At 33.9% G+C, this 20,646-nt stretch overlaps 1 pseudogene; it reads left to right on the top strand.

The window, feature by feature from the left end:
- Window positions 1-13,697: 13,697 nt before the first annotated feature.
- Window positions 13,698-18,615, top strand: LOC116255083 (pyrophosphate-energized vacuolar membrane proton pump 1-like; annotated as a pseudogene).
- Window positions 18,616-20,646: the final 2,031 nt, after the last annotated feature.

Genomic DNA, 20,646 nt, shown 5'->3' with positions numbered 1-20,646 from the left:
CCTATCTTGATGGCATAAATAGCTGGTATTATTCGTTCTTCGAATATTTCTGCCTGGGCAGCATATATTCTTAGAAAAATAAGTGGGGCTTTTGTTATCTCTAGATAACGTTTAGCTGCTTTGCATAACTCTGGAATCTCTTCCAGTTCTTTCGCATTGCTGGTATATAGAGTATGGAGTAATCCATAACTATGTACCATTTTTACCAAGTTTGGGTCGGTATTAGGATAAGCTATCATCTTGTTTACTCCTGGGTATGAGATAGTAGTATAACCTTTACCTGGTACTGTATTCTTTTCTCTTGGGTTTTTATTTAGGAAGTCACAGACTTTCTTTAGATTTCTAAGGTAGTTATTAACTATTATAGACTGGCTTTCAGTTTTTTCTTTTTGTATAGTTTCCAAATAGGTTTGGGTTTGAGGGGGTATGAATAGACTGGTTCTTGCTGGTATTATCGTTTTTTGAAATTTTTGGTTTAGGTTGGAATTTTTGAATCTTGGCTTGAAAGTGATATTTATGTCTTCTTGTTCTGTTGTTTCTATTGTTTTTGGTTCAGAAATTTTTGGTTTGATTATTTCTGGGATTTTTAGCAATGGCTCTATCTGGGTTTTCCACTTTAAGAGTTCATTTATTTGGTTTTGTAGTGTTGCTAATTGGGTTTGCTGTTCTTCTAGCTCCATTCTGATTAGCTGCACAAATAAACAATCGGTGTTATTGAGAGACTTGGCTTTTACGCCGCAACTCAATTTGTGTGTGTTCTGTGATGGTTAGTTTTATCACTTTCGGAAAGTGATCATCCATCAACGGATTTGATTTGTCTTTACCAGGAGCTGTTTGCTCTGGACTAGCCATATTCTTTTCCACTTGTAGTGGTTGATTGGTGAATATGATTACCAATGTGTGTGTGTTGTGCTAATTAGTTCTTGTATTTAGCCTCTCTTATTCGTCTGGCTTGTTACTTTACATTTCTAGACAAATAATCTGCATAGCAATTTTCATTAGTCCTGATTACTTCAATTTCAAAATCAAATAACTTGATATTGTTTACCAGTCTCCTTATTTCTTTTTTAACAATTGAATTTTCTAGTTTAGCATTTAACCAATATTTTACCTGTGTGTTATCTGTTTTAACTTTAAATTTTGTATAGACTACATATATTTCAAAATGTAATAGTGCATAGTATAATCCTAGTAATTCTTTTCGATTTATTTCCCATTTTATTTCATTATCTTTGAAGCTTCCTGAGTGATATCTACAAAGATATTCTTTTCCATCATCTAGATATTTATATTTTAGTACTGATCCATAACTAGATTCTGAAGCATCTGTTTCAATGATGCATATAAATGGTTTTTGTTCATTTGGAAATTCTAATTTAGGTAGGTTTGTACAAACGGTTTTTATTTGGTTTATATGTTGTTTATCTTCTTCAGTCCAGTAATATTCTCTATCTTTCTTTAATTTTTCTTGTAAAATTTTGTAATGTTTAGCTAAATGAGGAATATATTCTCTGACTTGGTTTACTAATCCTAGAAAAGACTGTAATTTTTTCTTGGTGTCTAATTCTTCTGTTTGTGCTATTTTTTGGATAATATGTGTTTGCATTTTTATTCCGGCCTTATCTATTTCTATACCTAGAAAATCTATTTGTTTTTTACTAATAACTGCTTTATTTTTGCTTATTGCTACTCCTGCTTTGGTTGCATAGTCTATGAATTCATTTAATAAATTATAATGGTCTTCTTGGGTATGGCTGAATAATAATATATCATCTATATAAATCACACAATTTCTTAATCCTTTAAATTGTTGATCCATAAAATTTTGAAATCTTCTTGGTGCATTTTTATATCCAAATGGTAATACGTTCCATTCATAGAATCCATTAGGTACGGTGAATGCTGTTAATTTTTTACTTTCTTCATCAAGTTTTAGGTGGTAAAATCCACTTTTACAATCGAATTTGCTAAAACACTGATATCCTGATATTTGTTTTAATTTTAATATTTTATTTGGGATAGGATAATTATATGTTTTTACCTTAGCATTTAAATTCCTGTAGTCTATGACCATCCTAGTTTTTCCTCTTTTTTGTTCGCTATGTTTATTAACAATAAACGCTGGACTACTATGTTTTGAGTTTGATTTCTGAATATAATTACCTTTTAGTAGTTCGTTTATGTGTAGATCAAACTCTTTAAGGTCATCTGGTATATACTTTAATGGTGGTTGGGTTATTATACTGTCCTCTTTTATTAGTTCTATTTTTATTGTTGTTTTGTGTTTTTCCCAATATTGTAATGGGTTTTCAGAATGTAGTTTGTTCAGTCTTTGTTCTATGTTTTCTAGCTCATTTATTTCATATACATTTATCGTTATGGTATTTATTTTTTCTCGTGTTAATTTTTGTGTTATTTTACTGTCTCCTTTGATCCATACCGTTTGCTTTCGTTCGTTATTTTTTACTATGAGGGCATTTATTTTTTCTCCACAAGGTGTTGTTAATACCAAATGTTTGTCAGTTATGTTTATTGGTAGGTAACTATTTAGGAATGGTCTTCTTAATATAATGTCTTTGCTATGTAATTCAAACGCATATATTCTGTTAATTTTTATTACTTTCTTCCAGATTTGGTTATTAACATTTTCTGCTTTAGAATTTATTATGGCTTTGGCTCCGTTAAATCCCCTAACTTCTAATGGATTTTTTAATTTTTTCCATGCATTGTCTGGTAAGCAGTTCTTTTTACATAGATTTATTTGAGCTCCTGTGTCTATGTAGGCAGTGTAGTATCGATTATTATATCCTCTTGGTATGACTTTAATTAGTATGTATATAAATTTATTCTTATTGATGTTCATTCTTCTTCACTTGTTTCTTCATCACTATAAGTTCTGCTTCCAAAGGCTTGGTAAGAGGTATGTGCTATTCTTTTGTCTTTCTCATTCCAATAATTCATAAATTTCCATTCTGCTACCACCCTAGCCCTTAAATATGTAAAGAATTGGCTTCTATAATCTTTAAACTTTCTTCTTATTACTCTTTTTCCTAATTTTCCTATAAATCTAAGCACATATATATATATCCGGAATAGTTTTCCTAGTCTGTTTCGCACAAAATTCTTAGTTTGATTATTATAGACCCTTACACTTGTAGTTGAAAACATTCTGATTCTTCGTATGATATTTCTGACATTGTTTCATCTGATTTCATATTTCTTATTTCTTTCAACCATCTTTCATGTACTTTATGTATTAATTTATCAATAAATTGTTTTACTATAATCATCTTTTTCAACCAAAGAATCCATTTGTTTCGCGTAATTATTATTTGTCTTCTATCTTTCCAATTTATTGGAGTTATATATGTCAAACCTTTTCCTAGTTTTATCATCCTTCCATTCTATTCATTATATTTCGCCACATTATGTCGTCGTTGTAATCATCATAATATGAATTCCCGTAGTCTGTTAAATCACTGTCATATTCACTTTCTGTGTACGCTAATTCTAATGCTAATCTTTTCTCTTCTATCTCATCTCTAATATTATTTATGAATTTATATACCATTATATATAGTTTAAATATTTTTATAAGTTTTTCTTTTCTTAGTCTTTTTTCTTCTAATACTTTGTCTAATACATTTTTCGTATCTTGTTCAAATTTTCTTTTACTTATTTGGCTAATCATCTAAGTTTCTGAGAATTATTATACGTTTTCCTAAATGTTCGATTTCTAGTACATTTTCTCTATTTTAAAATTTTCATATTTATTTAACCATTTATTCCCTAGTATTATTCCTGTTAATGTATCATTTCTATGTGCTTGTACTTCAAATTCTATTTCAAACATATAGTCTGCTATTTTGATTTCTTTGCTAACTCTTCCCATGCTTTTAATGATGTTTCCTTGTATATTCTTGTACTTATGTTCGCTTGGTAATACAATGTCATTGTTTATCATGTCTGGTGTGATGTAGTTATCTTCTGATCCCGTGTCTATCAGTATTTTCTTGATCATATTGTCTATGTTTCCTTTTTATGTGGAATTGTCTTTGGTAGCTTGTTTCTCCTGCTGAGCTAATGCTTAATCTTTGTTTTATTATTTGTAATTCGTTTTGTCCATCTTCCAAATAGTAAGGTTCGTCATCATTTATTACTGTTATTAGTTGTTTAAATGGGTTATCAATCTGTACTATGTCGTTCGTTTTCTGTTTGACAGACATCTTGTGCTTATTTGTTACTACATACATATTTTTACCTTTGATAGTCATTACCTTACATCCTTTTTCAAGTTTAATTCCTGATAGTTTTCAGTATAACACTAAGCTTCTATCTATGTGTTTGTCTGTTAGGCTGATTGTATAGTTTGGTTTTACTATAAATTTAAGTTTTTGGTATATTAAGTTTCCTCTAACTTTTGCTATTATTGCTTTTTCAGCTGGGTATATTATCCTATCATCTGATAAATAGAGTTCTAAAGGTGTATTTATCCCTTCCTTAAAACATGCTTTTACTAGTATTTCTATTCCTCCGAAGTACACATATTTCATAGGATTTTTTACTTTTAATTGCCTTAGTTCCTCCTGGATACCTTGTTTACTTATTAGTGGTACTCTAGTCGTTCCTTCTGATATCCCTGCATGTTCTATGTCTATTACGTGTTCTCTTTGGTTTATTATATAATATTCTTCTGTGTTTTTCTTGAGCATGGATTTTATCACTGGTATTTTTCTTATTAATGGGAAATCAAACAGTTTCTCTGTGCTAATATCTAGTTCTTGCTTTTCTATTTGTTTAAAGATTTTTTCATCAAATATAACTCTCTGGATAGTGTAGTCTTCTGTTAATTCTTCATGATATCTTATGTCTTGTGGCCTTTCTATTTTATCACTCATCTGGATCACTCTCTGTTTCATATATTGTTTCATCTTTCGAAATATCTGTTTCACTAAGGTCTTCGATATTTATATAATCGTCTTCTATTATATTTATTAATTTTTCTTTCATTTTTTGTCTGCAGTTTTTCGCTATATGTCCAATTTTCCCACAATTGTAGCATTTACAACTTTTAGGGTTTCTTGGATATTTATTTTTATTCTTTATATAATATCTTCTTTTTGGATACTTATTCTTATATTTCTTGTATTTTTTATAATAGTGTTTAAGTTTTTTGTATTTTTTATGTCGTTTTGTTTTATAATATGGTTTACATCCTAACTGTGGTGCTATGTGTTCTTCACAACATTTATAAGGCGATTGTATAATGAGTTTTAGTTTTTTCGATTTTACATGTTCTTCACACATTGTTTTGAACCATGTTCTTAAGAATTCTATTCTAGATCCTAAAGTATCTTCTTTAGGTTTATTTTCCTGAAAGGTTTTTATTACTTGTTCATAAATTACTGGTGGTAATTTCGAGAAAAACAGGTCCAAATATCTAGATTTTTCCTCAGTGGTTATGCTTGATTGGTAATAATATTTACTAAATAATTGTATATATTCTTCTAGATAGCACATATCACATATTGTTAAGTTTAAAATATTTTGTCGTGCGGTTACTTTTATTTGATCTTCATATATTTTTTCGATGTTCGAATGTGAGAATTCTGCTTTAATTGATCCTAGGTATTTTTCTAATATATCTAAAGGGTTTGTTGTCGTTGTTCCTTGGTTATCAGTCTCTGCTCGTAAAGATTCTTTTGAAGAATTCGGTAGTTGGTCAAACCATAAGTATATGTTTCCTACAAACGAATTTTCAATATACGCTGGTACACTCTTTAATTCTATTTTGATCTCTGTGATGTGTTTACTCATTTCTGCCTTCCATATTTGTAGTAACATTAATATATTATTAGTGTCATCTAGGTTTAGTATTCCTTGTTTCCATTCTCTTTCTTCTATCCTATTTTTTAGTCTGGATTTCCATATTCTTTCCCATCATTCATTTTTACTGTAGTCATCATAATGCCTATTCCTACTTGGGTTTCCTTTGTGTGCTCTTGGTCCTGATGGGTATTCTTCCTTAATCTTAATCCCTTCTTTAGGTGTTGTGTTCATGTTTATTTCCATGTCTGTAATTGGTTCATCATGTTCTTCGTTTATTAATTCAGTATACGTTATACTAGGTTCATAATTTTCTGTTTCTCTTTCAGTATCAGTTTCTGTTTTTTGAAGACTGTTGATTTCTAACATATTAATTTCTTCTTCGTTTATCCTATCCAGTTTTTCATTTATTTGTTCAAACTTTTGGTCAATATTTTCGATAAGTTTTTCTAGCAAGCTTATTATTTTATCCATTTTGTCTTCCAGATACACTGGGCAACCTTGTACCGACTGTGATGTATCGGCATGGCAACCTTCATATTGTCGTACCTTTTCTTTTTTTAGCCTATTTTCATTATTTAGTCTTTTTATCCTTTCTAATATTGTTTCTGTATTCATTTCTTCCTCATCCAATATTAGGTACATGTCATTTGGGTTTAATTCTAAGAATTTTCTATCCAAGTTTGTTTCAACTATCCTACATTTTTGTCCAAATATAAATGTTCTCTTCGAGCTTGTTTTGTATTCTAATTTATTCATATGAATGACTCCGTTATTACTCTTCCTATTACTAAATCTCGGTTGTACATGGCTGTCAGGTATTTTATTTCTCTTTTAACTATCTGGTCTGAAATATACAGCTTTTCTGGTTCCCTTTCTATATTCTGAAGTTCTGGTTTTTTCTGATTTATATTTCTTATAATGTCATTTAGTTGTTTACTGATCCTTTTTTGGTTTTCTAAAACTAGTTCCAAGTCTTGTACAATTTTTTCAAATTCAGTTTTTTCCATGATTTGTGAAGTGTTTTTCTGTCCGAGGAGTGCAAACATTTCCATTCTCAAGTATGTGTTTTGTGTCCTATAATCTATCCGCTGCAGAAATTGAAATAACCTTTGTTCTGTATATCATGTACTTGGCCCAAGACTTGCCCTTATGTGTTTTCCTCATGACATGACCATCTCACTTTCCCCGATCGGCCTCTGCCTTTGTGGGTACTCGTCTGGGGTCTTTCCCTCTTGAGTAACACATTCAGGCTTCCCCTTTTACCAACTAATCATATAGGCAAACTTAGGTAAATTCAAATGATGCCTGTGACAGAAAATAAAACTACTCTACACATGCTTGAAAATCAAAATATTAACACATGCTCGTAAGGAAAACTAATACTTTATTCAATTACTGGAAGGACCATACTTACAGATAGTTCATCAACTTCTGACGAAGCTGAAGATATATGGCTGCTATTAGTCTCTGGAACAGACTCCATGAGACTTACTAGTCTAGTTCCTAGTTATAAACTACACAGGCTCTGATACCAAATAGGGGTGAGGTCAGAAGTACATAAGGAAAAGAAGAATTCGAAGAAGAATTCAGAGAGAGAGAACTGCCAATGCCCCTCCTCACTGATCCTTGTTTGCTTCTTATAGAAATGGCCTTCATATTCTTTGGTGGAGATCTGAGGTTTAGAATTGCTGAGGCCGAATCTTGATGGACGGCTTTTGTTGAAGAATGCGATGGTTTCTCTTTATGTTATTCTGTCATCCACTTGTTTCTCTTCCTCTAGTCCCATTATCTTTTTCTTTCTTTAGTCCCATCATCTTTTGCTCATTTTGTCTTCTTCATCTTTTACTTTTCTTCTTTTAGTCCCATCATCTTTTGCTCGTTTCGTCTCCATCCTCTTTTGCTTTATTCTGACTCTTTTGGTGCGATTGTTGTGCTAGTTCTTTTTGGAATATATTCCCAATCGATCATAGCTTTTCCATTTTCATGGTTGTGATTGAAGGATTGACTGGAAATTTACTTTAAAGATTTACCTCGCACAACTCTTTTCCCTTAGCACATTCGGAACACTTATGTTCTGGATATTTCTGCATAGACTGGCAATATTCTCTTAGATTCTTGGCTCCCATTAATGGTCCCTTGATTGCTCTGGTCTGAGATGGTTTATCTGGTATAATTAAAGTCTCTAACCATCTTAATATCTCTTCTTTACTTCCTTCTTTAGTCTTCAATGATAGGGAGTAGATAATCTGGCTGTTCCTTGCTTCGTACATCCATACATTTGGTTCTTGGTATTGATGCAGAAGTTCTTCGAATATTACTTGCAAATCCCTGGGTCGTTTCTTGGAAAAGAAGACTCTCATTTCTGGTAGTAATATTTCTTCTTGTTGTTGAACTTCTGGATTCACCATTTCTTTGGTTAGTCCTATCTTGATGGCATAAATAGCTGGTATTATTCGTTCTTCGAATATTTCTGCCTGGGCAGCATATATTCTTAGAAAAATAAGTGGGGCTTTTGTTATCTCTAGATAACGTTTAGCTGCTTTGCATAACTCTGGAATCTCTTCCAGTTCTTTCGCATTGCTGGTATATAGAGTATGGAGTAATCCATAACTATGTACCATTTTTACCAAGTTTGGGTCGGTATTAGGATAAGCTATCATCTTGTTTACTCCTGGGTATGAGATAGTAGTATAACCTTTACCTGGTACTGTATTCTTTTCTCTTGGGTTTTTATTTAGGAAGTCACAGACTTTCTTTAGATTTCTAAGGTAGTTATTAACTATTATAGACTGGCTTTCAGTTTTTTCTTTTTGTATAGTTTCCAAATAGGTTTGGGTTTGAGGGGGTATGAATAGACTGGTTCTTGCTGGTATTATCGTTTTTTGAAATTTTTGGTTTAGGTTGGAATTTTTGAATCTTGGCTTGAAAGTGATATTTATGTCTTCTTGTTCTGTTGTTTCTATTGTTTTTGGTTCAGAAATTTTTGGTTTGATTATTTCTGGGATTTTTAGCAATGGCTCTATCTGGGTTTTCCACTTTAAGAGTTCATTTATTTGGTTTTGTAGTGTTGCTAATTGGGTTTGCTGTTCTTCTAGCTCCATTCTGATTAGCTGCACAAATAAACAATCGGTGTTATTGAGAGACTTGGCTTTTACGCCGCAACTCAATTTGTGTGTGTTCTGTGATGGTTAGTTTTATCACTTTCGGAAAGTGATCATCCATCAACGGATTTGATTTGTCTTTACCAGGAGCTGTTTGCTCTGGACTAGCCATATTCTTTTCCACTTGTAGTGGTTGATTGGTGAATATGATTACCAATGTGTGTGTGTTGTGCTAATTAGTTCTTGTATTTAGCCTCTCTTATTCGTCTGGCTTGTTACTTTACATTTCTAGACAAATAATCTGCATAGCAATTTTCATTAGTCCTGATTACTTCAATTTTAAAATCAAATAACTTGATATTGTTTACCAGTCTCCTTATTTCTTTTTTAACAATTGAATTTTCTAGTTTAGCATTTAACCAATATTTTACCTGTGTGTTATCTGTTCTAACTTTAAATTTTGTATAGACTACATATATTTCAAAATGTAATAGTGCATAGTATAATCCTAGTAATTCTTTTCGATTTATTTCCCATTTTATTTCATTATCTTTGAAGCTTCCTGAGTGATATCTACAAAGATATTCTTTTCCATCATCTAAATATTTATATTTTAGTACTGATCCATAACTAGATTCTGAAGCATCTGTTTCAATGATGCATATAAATGGTTTTTGTTCATTTGGAAATTCTAATTTAGGTAGGTTTGTACAAACGGTTTTTATTTGGTTTATATGTTGTTTATCTTCTTCAGTCCAGTAATATTCTCTATCTTTCTTTAATTTTTCTTGTAAAATTTTGTAATGTTTAGCTAAATGAGGAATATATTCTCTGACTTGGTTTACTAATCCTAGAAAAGACTGTAATTTTTTCTTGGTGTCTAATTCTTCTGTTTGTGCTATTTTTTGGATAATATGTGTTTGCATTTTTATTCCGGCCTTATCTATTTCTATACCTAGAAAGATATTTTTTGGTGTTTTGGAGCAGGTTTCCAATATAACAGAAATCCATATCCAAATCCATAAGCTCAATCAAACTAAACGAGGGAGCTAAACCTCAAATCTACATCCAAAAATTAATGATCCATATATGATAAAACTTAAATGTTTCAAAAGAATGCGACCAAAAAATGGGAAGCGCCTTGTGCTAGCACATCAAGTTGGTTTGAAAATTATTTCTAAAATCTTGGAGTGTTTTTGAAATTTTCTTTTTTGAGAACATGAATAAAATGGAGGGGACGTCCCCCATTATGGGCATCCTAAGCTTTTAAATATCATATACTAAATGCTCTTACATTTTGAACTTGCCAGCATTTGGTCCAAAATTTGGAATCAGATATGAATGTAAAAGTCACATTCAGATTGTGACATCGGGTTTGGATTTTAAATTCAGACTTACTTTGTAGGACGAGTCAACGGGTTAGTCCTCTTTCTGTTCCCTTCTTCTAGAAATTCGGTCTAAAGTCATAGTAATTAGGAATGTCAATGTATCTGATTTGAATCAAATATCCGACCTATCCGATCCAAAAAAATCAGATATGAAAAAAATTTAATATCCGATTAAGCAATCAGATCATATTCGGATTTAATAAATGATATTCAATTGGATTCATATATATATAAATATCCAATCGGATTCAAACCAGATTCATTTTTACATGAGTATCCTATATCTAGTGCTATTAAATTTTGAAAATTGGCTAAATCCGGTTCAAAATTTGGATTTGGAGTCGGTTATACATATAAAAATCGGATTTCGGATTTAGATTTGGATATGACTTTCTTTATTTGAATTTGAACCGAATATGTAAATATAAAAAAAACGAATATAATCAATGATATATCCAATCCGTATCTGATCTGTTGACATCCCTAATAATCATGTTTTTTATGTTTCTTTCTTATTGATTTTCCAGCACAGTTTTTTTTTTCTTTCACATTTTGACATTTCTAGGATTAAGTTTTTTGGGAGCATTAATGGCTTTTGCAAGTCTGCTAGCCGGATAGCTAAAGCTTATTTTTCCTCCGTTTTCCTCTTCTTATTTTCTGTTTTATGTTGATTTTCAGCACATTTTAGGTATAGATTAAAGGCAGTTTAAATCTGTGGCTTACTGTACTTTATGTATACAATGTGTATTCCTTTCATATATGATTATACATATAACATGTTTGGAGGAGAAGAGAAACCAAACCAGCCGGCAACCTCTTCATTGGGCTAGCTGGTCAATCTTCTTTCTCCCAACCACTAACATAGTAAATTGTGTTTTATATATATATATATATATATATATATATATATATATATATATATATATATATATATTATTTATTTATTTAGTAGGAGAAGATATATATATACATATATATATATTATTTATTTATTTATTTATTTATTTATTTATTTATTTAGTAGAAGAAGCTTTTTGTCATAATCCATTGGGTTCAAAATAGGTGGCTGAATAAAGTCTTACGAAAACAATGAAAATGGTAACGATGGACGTGATCCAGTGGGGAGGTGTGCCAGCAACCTGGCTAAGTTTTGCTCTCCATTTTGACAATAATAGTCATTTGTTAGATTTAATATCTATCTTGGCGACCTTTATAATTGGGTAATATTGATTTGTCTTTAACGAATTGTTGCCATTGTCGATGGAGCAAGTAAATCTAATTGCTAGAGAAAATGAAAACATTGGCGAACATTCAATAACTTTGCAGGATTTTATTGCTAACTAAGTTGGCAGTAATATTAATTTATTAGATTTATTACCTATGTCAGCAATCTTTATAATATATATATATGGTTTTGTTTGGTCATGCATGTCATGAACATTACCTATATATATGAAGATGGCTCATTTCATATGAAATAGCCAGTTTCATATGAAAGAAATGCTATATGACCTTTTTTTCATATGAAAGAGTATGTATGTATGTATATTACCTCTGAGGCTGGAATTTTTTTTGTTAAATTTTGTGTCATTAAAAACGGTGGCAAAAGATGAATTAGCATTAACATTTTTTTTTGGATATGGTTTTTAGTTCCTTAATATTTTGTTTGTGAACTTTGTTACATTCAACATTTTCACTGAATATAAGTGAATTCCATTGGATATAACTCGCCGTCTCTGAGGCTGTCAAGACGTATGTCCAATTATCAGCTGTGCTTACTATGTCATCAACTTTTATGTTTTAACAGATGCCTGTAGTAAATAATAGTTCTCTCTCGATAAAAATCTGTGCATTTTGCAGCAGTTGCAGTAAGCTCCAGAAGCCGTAAGGAACAATTTTTAACAGGGTGTTTGTCTGAATTCTTTGTAATATTCCTGCTTTGTTCTCTGTATTAGTTCATTTATCCTGTTGCTGGACCCTTAAGCAGGTGATTAAAAGAAAATGCAAAAGATAGGTATTGGCAGAGCCATCCGCCAGAGAAATAGTTTTTTAATTAAGTTATTAATAGGGATGTCAATATATCCGATTTGATTTAGATATCTGACCAAACCAATTAAAAAAAAAAAAGATATGGAACAAAAAATTAATGTACTATCATGAAATGAGATCGGATTCGGATTTAAAAAATTAATATACTTTTCTTAAATCCTTTCGTTCCACACCCAAAGCCAGGTTCGGCGTAAATGTGATCATCCAAAATAATTTACTCCATCTAGTGCAATGGCGAAATCGTCATGAAAACAAATATGGATCATATATATCATGCGGAAGTGGGTGGTTTTGAAATTACAGAAAATGCTCTTGTCGTGCACGACTTTTCTGGAGACGAAAGTGCACTTTTTCTCATTTTAGTCGACCCAGTTCAGTTTAGTGGTAGTTCAGTTTAGGATATGTCTACCACTTTGCCAAACTTTTGTGGCTGATTTACCACTAAACTGAACTGGGTGGACTAAAGTGAGAAAAAATGCCAGAAAAGTGGTGCACGACAAGAGCACTTACTATAATTTGAAAACCACCCACTTGGGCAGGATATATATGATCCATATTTGTTTCCATCAAGTAATGGTGTTTGGCCATTATATTAGATGGAGTAAATTGTTTTGGATGATCACATTTATGGGTATGGAACGAAAACATTGTCCCAGCAATCTCATGAGTATTCAACTTGACGTGCAAGGCATGATGTTCTTCCCAGTGACTCGATTCCAATATGCTTTGTACACATAGTTTGGAAGAATAATAGTCTTTGAGGATATGACATAATTGGTCAGGTTGATGGTCAGTGAAAGTCCTGTTGCTTATGTTTTTATCAAATTCCAATACGAAACAGCACACCTCAAAAAAACTTCATACGGACGAAGTCTTTGATTAATGAAAACCAAATAATTTATTGTACAGATTAACGACAGAAGGCACATGAAAATTATTGTGTGCCAAATGACAACAAATGTTTTAATTTGAAGCCGCCAACTCTACTGGTAAATGGCCTCAATTTGCGGTTAGTTGATTGGGAACTTAAGAAGGCCTGAAATCGATCAGATGGATCGAAGGTCCTTTCTGGCAACTAAAGTTAGGGAGCCATTGTAGTAATTTCATCATCAGCTTGAGGGAGAATGTACCAGGCAGCAGATTTTTGAAGTACCCCAACGTTCTCCGAAATCACAATAAGAAAATACATGGGGAGACGTTAAAAAAAAAAACCATCTCTCTCTCTCTCTCTCTCTCTCTCTCTCTCTCTCTCTCTCTATATATATATATATATATATATATATATATATATATATGAAGTCTGAATCTTCTGTCTGACAGACTGAGCCCAAGATGTTGGTACCTGTTGTTTGCTTCCCTTTGAAGGGAGAGAAAGAGAGAGACCCAAGTTCGTGTTTGAAGAATTGTTATGGATGAGTGATTCTCAGTTTCAGATTGGTGTGTTGTGAATGATTGGTCAGAAGGGTGGTTGATTTTGGTAAAGGTGTTTATAGCAGGGAAGTAGCTCTGAAGTTTGGTTTTAGTTGGTGAATTTTAATGGTTGCTGTGATGGCTAGCTCGGGATTACTGGGAGAAATGCTGACGCAGATCCTAATACCAGCTGCAGCGCTTGTTGGTATTGGGTTTGCTTTGTTACAATGGTTTCTGGTGTCGAAGGTCAAGGTGTCTCCTGAACTAGATGGAGTGACCAATAATGGCTACAGCGACAGATTGATCGAGGATGAAGAGGAGAATGTTGATGCAGCTGATGTTATCACCAAGTGTGCTGATATTCAGACTGCAATCTCAGTTGGTACAGCAGAGTTCCATTTTCTTCTCGCTTTGAGCCTTTTCTCTTTTATGACTTTATGTTGAAGTCTGCATGTTGTTTGAGTTCAGTTTTGGTTGTCCATTCTAACTTTGTGAGTTGAGAGGAAGGTTGGTGTTCATGGCATTTGTTTCTGTACGTATCTGTTGGCAGAAAAAACTGTTCTGGTTTCGGAGACATTTCATCCTGTTTGATAATGGTTTCTTCTTTTGTTCAGTTCGTTTTTCAGTGTTGCTAGTTCTTCTTTCTTTTCTATAATTTCCTTCTTGATTTCGGGCCTTTTTTATTTAATAATTTCTTGTCAATGTTTTTTGTTTTTTATGTCTAAAGATTCTCCTTTCTTGGTATCTCTTTCTTCCTTATGTTGAGACAATTATTATAATTCTGCGAGGAATTTCCGGTTACAAAGTCTCGATCTACTCAGAAGTTTATGATTTTTTTTCCATTTAATTTACCATGAACAGTAACCAATTTTTTGTAAAAGTATCTTGCAGATCTGTTTTTCCTTTTCCTTTTTTTTTTTAAACCATTCTACTATATTATTAGATATGTTTCTCGATCCTCCTGACTCACATGGTTCTATTTGGTGAACTCCTGTTCACCATTTTGCTCCAGGATTTTCTTCGCGGGTGATTTTCTTCCCTTCTTTAGCAGCTTCTTGACATTTGTGAATCCTCTGTATGTTGGTTCTTGTTTCTTCATTCGATGGTATATTCTTGTTCGTTCATCTGAAATCAAAACCAACCAACTCTTTATTGCTGTTCTGTCTATAAAACGTGCCAAATGATCTTACGTGCTTTCCGCTTAGCTGCTAGTTTAGGATGACATTTAGTTGCAGTTGCATTCAAAAGAAAAGTTCTGCTGTGCTTGTGGTTTCACCCTTCAACAGGTTTTCTCATCTGCAATTGTTCTATGTTGATGAATTCAGGTGCAACTTCATTTTTGTTCACTGAGTACAAGTATCTGGGCTACTTCATGTCTATTTTTGGTGTGATCATCTTTCTCTTCCTCGGATCTGTTAAAGGATTCAGCACACAGAGTGAAGCTTGCACTTATAATCCTTCAAAGCTCTGCAAACCTGCTTTAGCAAACGCTGTTTTCAGTACTATTGCATTTTGTCTTGGTGCTTTGACATCTGTTCTCTCTGGTTTCCTCTGTATGAAGATTGCTACATTTGCTAATGCAAGAACAACTCTGGAAGCAAGAAAAGGTGTTGGAAAGGCATTCATTATTGCCTTCCGTTCTGGTGCTGTGATGGGTTTCTTGTTGGCAGCCAATGGGCTTCTTGTCCTGTATATTTCAATCAATCTCTTCAGGCTGTACTATGGTGATGATTGGGAAGGGCTTTATGAATCTATTACTGGTTATGGTTTAGGTGGTTCCTCCATGGCCCTCTTTGGAAGAGTTGGAGGTGGTATATATACAAAAGCTGCAGATGTTGGTGCTGATCTTGTAGGAAAAGTTGAAAGAAATATCCCTGAAGATGACCCACGAAACCCCGCTGTATTTATGCTCTCTCAAAACTTCCATTCATTTTCTGTTTTCCCTGAATTGTTTGTTCAAATTGAAGACTCATTTTGTTTTTCAGTACTAGCCTATCAATATCTCAATTGTGATTTCTGTGCAAAGATATATTTTCCAAGATCACTGGAAATGATATACCGATGCTGATACTTTTTCTCAAAATTCAAAAGACCTGATTTTCAACTACATCTATATTTTTACATTTGGATGTAAAATTTCTGCTCACTGCTGTTCATTTAAAAAATGAAAGCAGAAAGGCATTTGAACTTCCTTTTGTCGGGCCATGGTAATTTTGTGGTGATTATTATGATTTTTTTGGTATGTTGATGTTGCAATTATTGCCTCCTTTTGACTTTATTGCTTGTCGCTTATAGGTTATTGCAGACAATGTAGGTGATAATGTTGGGGATATTGCTGGAATGGGTTCGGACTTGTTCGGGTCTTATGCAGAGTCAACATGTGCAGCACTCTTTGTTGCCTCCATCTCTTCATTTGGCATCAGCCACGACTATTCTGCCATGTCCTACCCTCTAATCATCAGTTCAATGGGGATTTTGGTTTGCCTGATAACTACACTTTTTGCAACTGACATCTTTGAGATCAAGAATGTTTCAGAGATGGAACCTTCACTGAAAAGATAGCTTCTTATCTCAACTGTCCTGATGACTGTGGGCATTGCTGCAGTGAGCCTTGTATCTCTGCCATCAGAATTTACCCTCTTCAATTTTGGTTCTACGAAGACCGTAAAGAACTGGTAAGATTATGGTACCATGCATTCCTTGAATTTTGTGAAATGATCATAATATATTTGATTTATTTGAAAACTTGATGTTCCAAAAGGTACCTGTTTTTCTGCGTGTCAATTGGGTTATGGGCAGGCCTTTCCATTGGATATACAACTGAATACTATACCAGCAATGCTTACAGGTAAGAGTTTACCAATTGGCTATGTTGCCTTTGGGTCATTTAGCATTTGTTCTCTTTAATTTTTTGTGATAAAGGATAATGCTTTTGCGCTCCTTTGATTTTGGATGTGTCATATTCAGTTTGTGTCTAGTGTCTTAACAGTTGATGTCTCAATCTTTCCAGCCCAGTGCAGGATGTGGCTGACTCATGCAGGACAGGTGCAGCTACTAATGTTATCTTTGGTCTGGCTTTGGGGTACAAATCTGTGATAATTCCCATATTTGCGATTGCCATCGTCATATATGTGAGCTTCAGCTTGGCGGCTATGTATGGAATTGCAGTAGCTGCTCTCGGAATGCTCAGCACTATTGCGACAGGTCTTGCAATCGATGCATATGGGCCCATTAGTGACAATGCTGGAGGTATTGCAGAAATGGCAGGGATGAGCCACAAGATCCATGACAGAACAGATGCTCTTGATGCCGCTGGAAACACCACTGCTGCCATTGGCAAGGTGAATATTCATCTGTTCAATCTCACTTTCATGTCTTTATGAAAATTGCCTTTCTCTTTTGTACTGCATAACATCAGTTTGAAGACCTGTTCTTAAAATAGGAAATCATTTCAGCTGTAAATCTTACTAGTGATTATGTTCCACTGTTTGAACTTTGAAGTATGACTCAGTTTTATGGGCTGAATTTCGTCATCACTGTGCTGGTTTAATACAAATCTTTTATGTTATTGAACACAGGGATTTGCCATTGGATCTGCCGCACTTGTTTCTCTTGCCCTGTTTGGGGCCTTCGTCAGTCGGCTGGAATAGAGGCAGTTGATGTATTAACTCCTAATGTCTTTATTGGACTAATAGTTGGTGCCATGCTTCCGTACTGGTTTTCAGCTATGACCATGTAAAGTGTGGGTAGTGCAGCTCTAAAAATGGTTGAAGAAGTCTGCAGACAGTTCAATTCTATTCCTGGCCTCATGGAAGGTAGAGCAAAACCTGATTATGCAACCTGTATGAAGATATCTACCGATGCTTCATTAAAAGAGATGGTACCTGGTCATGCTTACACCATTAATTGCTGGCACATTCTTTGGTGTGGAAACTTTGGCAGGAGTACTTGCTGGCTCGCTTGTGTCTGGTGTACAGGTATGCTAATTTTCCTTATTTGCTTCTCGGAGAATCTGCGAGATGTTCTATTAAGTTTATGGTCAATTTCTGCAGGTTGCTATATCAGCTTCTAATACTGGTGGTGCTTGGGACAATGCAAAAAAATACATTGAGGTATTCCTTTTATTCTAATTACAACAAAGAGACGTCTCTTCTTAGAGTTACTATACTTCAACTTTCTTCTGAAACCAAAAGAAAAAGAAAAAGAAATTTGGTCTGCATAATTTTCTGATATACCATTTACGCTTTACATAAAAGTTTTGTTGGTATTATGTAGAGGCATGACTTCCTTCTGTGGTTTGGTTTCTTTCGCCATCTGGTTTTGTTTCATTTACAGGAATACTAGTGCAGGTAGTTCACTAAAGATATAGAAATCCATTTACTGATTCTGTTTCTGTATGTCAGGCTGGGGGATCAGATCATGCACGCTCACTGGGTCCAAAGGGATCTGATCCACACAAGGCAGCAGTCATTGGTGACACCATTGGTGACCCTCTCAAGGACACATCAGGACCATCCTTGAACATCTTAATCAAGCTCATGGCAGTTGAGTCGCTTGTCTTTGCACCATTTTTTGCAGCACATGGAGGAATTCTCTTCAAGTGGCTATAAACAATAGAAATCACTGTCCCTAGTTCTTGCTGCATTTCCGTTCTAAGCCTTGTTTAAGAATCAAGTGGACTAAGAATATGCAGCTTTGTATCAGCTGGTAGTTTGTTGATGATAATGGTTCCAGCACCTGCAGTAAGTTTATGAATATATTAACAAACTTCCCACCTGTCAGAATTTGTCTCGCTTTAACGTCTAGAGCTCTACTGGTAAATAAGCCAAACGGAAGGAGTGAGCTCTGTTCAGTCTCATTCACTAAGCATGAAGTTTCTTGAATGAACAGCTCCACAAACTCTTCCTGGACCATGCAGAGGCCAAGCTTATTGGGCATCGTGCATTACAAGCTGAACCCAGGTTGCGTTTTTAGGAGGAACTTTTGTTTTCTAAAGTGATGTTTAAGAATTTGACAATATATATTATATATAGCAGAATATATATGTATCATATACTATATGAATGCAGAATAAATGTGTCAGGCATATATAATATATAATACTTGTATACTTGAATGATGATGGATGAGTGGACGAAATTTGATTTTGAAACGTCAATGTAGAAGCTAACACCAGCAGAGAGTTTCACATTCCCGACAGAACATCTGGGGTTCTGGCCATTAGACCAATGCAATAACTTGAATTAGATAGCCTCCCCTCCCTAATCTACTATCTTCCTTTAGCTTCTAACATCTTGTCGTTCAGTCAGTTTGAGATCCCTCCATCATGTCCCTTCTTTTGTACTTTCTTCTACCACAGTTGATTAATTCATGGTATTTGTTTAAGACATGACAATTTTCTTTGTTGTTTTTGCCTATTTTTCAGTGGAAAACTTTTCTCTTATTCTATACCACAAAACTTTTGTCTAAACTGACCTTAAACACGAAAAAGTTTTTACTTTTCTTTTCCCCTATCAATCAAGCATGGAAAAGCTTTAGACAGACCAAAATTTTATCTACAAAATATTGTTATTGATGAAACTTTTGCCTTAATGAAACAACCCTTTAGGTTGTTTATCGAAAAAAGGGATGAACAACTAAAGACTTGGATCATCATGATTAAACCCTAGACTTTTGCCTGAAAATTGGGTTGGGGAGTTAAAATTATACATGCGTATGTTTCAAAAATTATATATTTTATACTTGTTCAGGTTCCGGAGACCCATTCCATGTGATATACAGCAAGTGCCATCACACCACCATCATCACTGTCACACAGTGCATCAGATAATGAACTACAATAAATCCAATGAGAAGACTTACAGTGAAAAACAAACAATACGACAAACTGGAGATGCCCACGGTGGAAGAGACGGAGGAAGAATCAACTTGGAACTTGGCCATCAATCAACAAAACGTAATTTGTCAATATTCTTAGGAATCTGAGAAATGCTAGCAGTTTTCACATTCTCACTTTTCTGCATTTTCTGTGGAGGCTTCTATGGAACCTTTCCCAAGAATTTATTCCTTTGGTTCACCTCAAGGAAGTGTGAGTCCCACACTTAACCTTTTGTATGTAGTAGGAATGTAGGATGATGGGAACCCAAAAATTCTAAAAAATGTTGGTGGTTTTTAGTATTTTCATTTGCCTTCATTTACTTTTTATTGGTTGGATTTGCTATACCGCAGTGATATATGAGATTCATGGATCACCACCCTCCATCTGACTTTAAATCCATAGTTTTTAACAAGTAGCAAATCCATACTACTCAGATATTCCGTTTAAACAAACGGAGGATCCCCCCAGAATGCACATTTTTATGCAACCTTAGATCTAAAATCGGAAGCTATCAAACGCAACCTAAGTGCCGTGACTAAGTTGTAAAACCTTGTGGCTAGTACCTCCGCCCCAGGCCGTCCATCTAACAGTAGAGGCGAAGCCCACTACACGGACTTCCTTGGTGAGGGTCAGCTTATTTGATTATTAACATAATCTCAATTCTCACTAGTCGGATTTTAACATAATCTTGTTAGTAATTAGATTCAGACGCAGGTTATGATTCTCTATGAATATTGCTGGAATATATATGTAAATCTAAATTATAAATCGCTTAGTTATAGATGGAATTGGCTGATTCAAATGCTACAGGATCGATCCAGCGGCTGATTGTAAGCTAAGATTCTTGAAACATACTAAAATTATACAATTTTTTGCCGGAATTGAGTATTCAATAAAATTTAGCTGGTCGGCTAGTGAAAGCTCGGTCATCAGTTTTGATTTTCATGGGCACTTCTCTTCTAAACTGCGAATGATGACAACACTGCAACTA

Source organism: Nymphaea colorata, chromosome 5 (genome assembly GCF_008831285.2).
Source record: "Nymphaea colorata isolate Beijing-Zhang1983 chromosome 5, ASM883128v2, whole genome shotgun sequence".
Lineage (NCBI taxonomy): Eukaryota > Viridiplantae > Streptophyta > Magnoliopsida > Nymphaeales > Nymphaeaceae > Nymphaea > Nymphaea colorata.
Note: the sequence above shows the minus strand (reverse complement) of the source record. Positions and strands in the feature narration are given on the sequence as shown.